Source organism: Chiloscyllium punctatum, chromosome 13 (genome assembly GCF_047496795.1).
Source record: "Chiloscyllium punctatum isolate Juve2018m chromosome 13, sChiPun1.3, whole genome shotgun sequence".
NCBI lineage: Eukaryota > Metazoa > Chordata > Chondrichthyes > Orectolobiformes > Hemiscylliidae > Chiloscyllium > Chiloscyllium punctatum.
In genome coordinates this window covers 27,973,862-27,977,980 of record NC_092751.1, presented here as the reverse complement: position 1 = coordinate 27,977,980, position 4,119 = coordinate 27,973,862, and the positions used below count along the sequence as shown (strand labels likewise).

The 4,119-nt window shown below is 46.7% G+C and overlaps 1 non-coding gene across 1 annotated transcript; it reads right to left on the bottom strand.

The window, feature by feature from the left end:
- Positions 1-255: 255 nt before the first annotated feature.
- Positions 256-337, bottom strand: trnal-aag (transfer RNA leucine (anticodon AAG)). The gene has a single exon. It is a non-coding gene; the product is annotated as a tRNA-Leu (tRNA).
- Between the last annotated feature and the right edge of the window lie 3,782 nt (positions 338-4,119).

Sequence of the window (4,119 nt, the reverse complement as noted above, 5' to 3'; positions counted from 1 at the left end):
AACAGTCTCCATTCGGTTCCAGTAAAAGCTCAACTTGCCTGGAACAGAAAGCAACAGTGGAGCTGCTGGCGATTTTCCGCGCGGGAGGCGAACACGATCACGACAGCACAGACACTTTGGAAAATTCGCCACTTTCCCACACCGCAGTCAATTCCCCGGGAAGCAAACTCATTTTTCTTCTGTTTTAAACACAAATGCAGCAGGGATCGAAACAGCATTTTAAAAAACAGTGCAGTTGGAGCTCTTCAGAGGAAACGGCAGCGGTGGGATTCGAACCCACGCCTCTGTCGAGACTGGAGCCTTAATCCAGCGCCTTACACCGCTCGGCCACACTACCAACACGCCCACCCTGCCATTTTCTTGCACTTCCAATTGTGCTCCTGCATAACAACAGATGCAAACTCACGTGAAAAGGGTTCGATGATCCCTCTCCGACTCACACAGCAGCTCGGATGTGCCCGTCTCCAATATCAATTTCTCAGCAGATAATGACAGCCCATCAATCCAGACAAAAATCACTGGTAAGCTGAGTCTATCTTCTCAGACTGGATTCAGCTACAAATGTATCTGTGAGTGCGTGAGAATATATGATCGGTTATGATTGGGTCAAATTACCATCAGCTGCTTGACATTACTGCAATTCGGATTCTTGCTTTGCTAAATGATTTCACCCATTGCTCGAAACAGGACAACTTTCACGTTTACACGGAACATGAAACACACCGGACTACAGGGAAAATGCACAAAGCTGAGCAGGCCGTGTCCCAAATCAGACCGTGCAGCATAGTTTCAGTCACTGTGTCTGTTTTGCAGAATAAGGTTCCCAAAGAAAGTTCCACCCTAAAACCGAAGGTCGCATTCCAATCCGAGAACGACAGATTGCATCGTGAGGAAGGTCTGACCTCGGGGCCGGTTCGAGATGTCACTTTCCTTGCCTTTTACCTTCACCGTGCAATTTGCTGCAGAGATGTTCACACCTGGATATGAGCCTCATGGATACCAACTGAGTCTGAAACCTGTGTGGGAATCGATGAGAAGCGTCTCAATAGAGTTTAACAAATTCCATGGTGCTTTTTAGAAATGCAGTTTCTTTTCACCTCAATCTAAAAGGCAGTTTCTCAACATAGTAACAGAAGTCAAAAGGTAATTACCTCACCCCACCCCCACTCCGGAAGAGGTGCTAACTGCCCTTGATTGCTTTTTGTTCACGATGTGAAGAGCTCTCACGCCTGATTCACCTTCACGTGTCTGGTTGCTGACTGAATCACAAAGAAGGAGTTTCACCAGAGCTGCAACTCCCACACTTCCCCAGTCGCCTTCCCGTTTACATTTTCCTGCTCGTCAGTGATTTCAAGAAAACCAAATGGATGCGATGTCATTGTGTAGTCTCTCTGTCGATTCCTCCGTTTCAGTTCCAACGTGGCTTAGATCTCGGGGCGCACCTTAATACTAGCGACGCTATGAAAGCACAGGTCCAGAGGTTCCTCTGAGAATGTAATTTCTTTCATTGCTGTTGCTGATTGAATGAGCCACCAACCTGCGAACTGCTCCAAAACATGATTCAGGATCTCTGGTGCCAATTCTCGCACGTTGAATAACGACAGACACCTTCCAAATGAGGTCTTTCAGAGACGACTTTGGGATACATTTGACAGACAGATTAGTTCAGGAATCCGTGGTGCATTGTGAAACCAGCGCATCGGCTTCTTCCCTATCTTTGAACCGGGCCGCCTGCGCAAGGAATGCAAATGCGGTCATGCTTTTCGTGGAAGGATCAGAAGGGGGTAACTACACTCTCAAACAGAATGGCATATGATCAGAACCAGGTAGGAGAAAAACTTTACAATGCTTTGCACTGTTAGTAAATGGAACTGCATTGCATTTCATTTCACGACGAGAGCAGATTTGTTTAAGCAAACTCGAAGGCAGGTTTGCAGATGGGAAAGCAAGCAAGTCAGCTCCGTTCTTGTCCATGTAAAAGACTGCAGTTGAAGAACAAAGCTGTTTCTGCCCAGTTTCGAACGGGGGACCTATCGCGTGTGAGGCGAACGTGATGACCACTACACTACAGAAACAGGCGTCGGCCGGCCCTGCTGGGGCTCAGTGGCATTCAGCACTGAAACCTGAAGCCATTCTACCTTTCACCTTTCTGTTTCCATGAGCTCGTTGTTGAATGGGGACTTGTTTAAATTTGGCTATGTGCTGAGCATGGACGTGATACACCGAAGTATCTGTTTCCACGTGGTGTACCCCAATGACGTTGTGTTGCTCACACCTGCTTTAAAGAATTCCGTTTTTGCGGAGCTTACCGTCGCAGTCTGTGGCAAAATCATTTCGTCTGTTCGACTGCTCACGGGAAAGGTAGTATTGTGAAACACTGCAGAAACGAACGACATCCTTACTTTTGCTCCGACTGACCATACTCCGTGAAAGTTTCCCAGATTCTCAGTTGAGGATTCTTGCAGCTGGAAGTTACCTCAGAAACCCTGTTAATTCGTAATGTATTGAGCGAATCGCAAAACAGAAAGCATTTAACACGGAACACAAACAAAACTGGAAAACCAAATGCATTTTCAGACACAGCGAGCATGAATGCTAAATGTGAGACAGTCCGGGGGCATGAGCCATAAAGTAATCACACAACTAACAACGGGGCAATTCCAAATTACTCTTTCAAACATACCGGAGCCTGAGTGCACCACCACTTCCCAGACAATGCTGCAAAGCGACAAAGAAAGAACACAATAAGAATGGGCCATAAAAAGTGAATTTCACCAATCGCAGTCTCGATTAGATTACCTTTCCCTTCCGATGTCTCCAGGACGGAAATGAAGAAAGTGGGAGAAATTCAATAACATATGACATCGAAATAGATTGGAACGATTTTCTCATTGGCCAGAAAACCGAATGACGGCGAGTGGAGTCACCGTAGGACTCTGTTTCGCAACAGCGATGAAATAACAGTCTCCATTCGGTTCCAGTAAAAGCTCAACTTGCCTGGAACAGAAAGCAACAGTGGAGCTGCTGGCGATTTTCCGCGCGGGAGGCGAACACGATCACGACAGCACAGACACTTTGGAAAATTCGCCACTTTCCCACACCGCAGTCAATTCCCCGGGAAGCAAACCCATTTTTCTTCTGTTTTAAACAGACATGCAGCAGGGATCGAAACAGCATTTTGACAAGCTGTTGCCGATGGAGCTGTTCAGAAGAAATGGCAATACGAACCCACGCCTCGGTCGAGATTGGAGCCTTAATCCAGCGGCTTAGACCGCTCGGCCACACTACCAACACGCCCACCTCGCCATTTTCTTGCACTTCCAATTGTGCTCCTGCATAACAACAGATGCAAACTCACGTGAAAAGGGTTCGAGGATCCCTCACCGACTCGCACAACAGCTCGGATGTGCCCGTCTACAATATCAATTTCTCAGCAGATAATGACAGCCCATCAATACAGACAAAAATCACTGGTAAACTGAGTCTATCGTCTCAGACTGGATTCAGCTACAAATGTATCTGTGAGTGCGTGAGAATATATGATCGGTTATGATTGGGTCAAATTACCATCAGCTGCTTGACATTACTGCAATTCGGATTCTTGCTTTGCTAAATGATTTCACCCATTGCTCGAAACAGGACAACTTTCACGTTTACACGGAACATGAAAAACACCGGACTACAGGGTAAATGCACAAAGCTGAGCAGGCTGTGTCCCAAATCATACCGTGCAGCATAGTTTCAGTCACTGTGTCTGTTTTGCAGAATAGGGTTCCCAAAGAAAGTTCCACCCTAAAACCGGAGGTCGCATTCCAATCCGAGAACGACAGATTGCATCGTGAGGAAGGTCTGACCTCGGGGCTGGTTCGAGATGCCACTTTCCTTGCCTTTTACCTTCACCGTGCAATTTGCTGCAGAGATGTTCACACCTGGACATGAGCCTCATGGATACCAACTGAGTTGGAAACCTGTGTGGGAATCGATGAGAAGCGACTCAATAGAGTTTAACAAATTCCATGGTGCTTTTTAGAAATGCAGTTTCTTTTCACCTCAATCTAAAAGGCAGTTTCTGAACATAGTAACAGAAGTCAACAGGTAATTACCTCACCCCACCCCCAC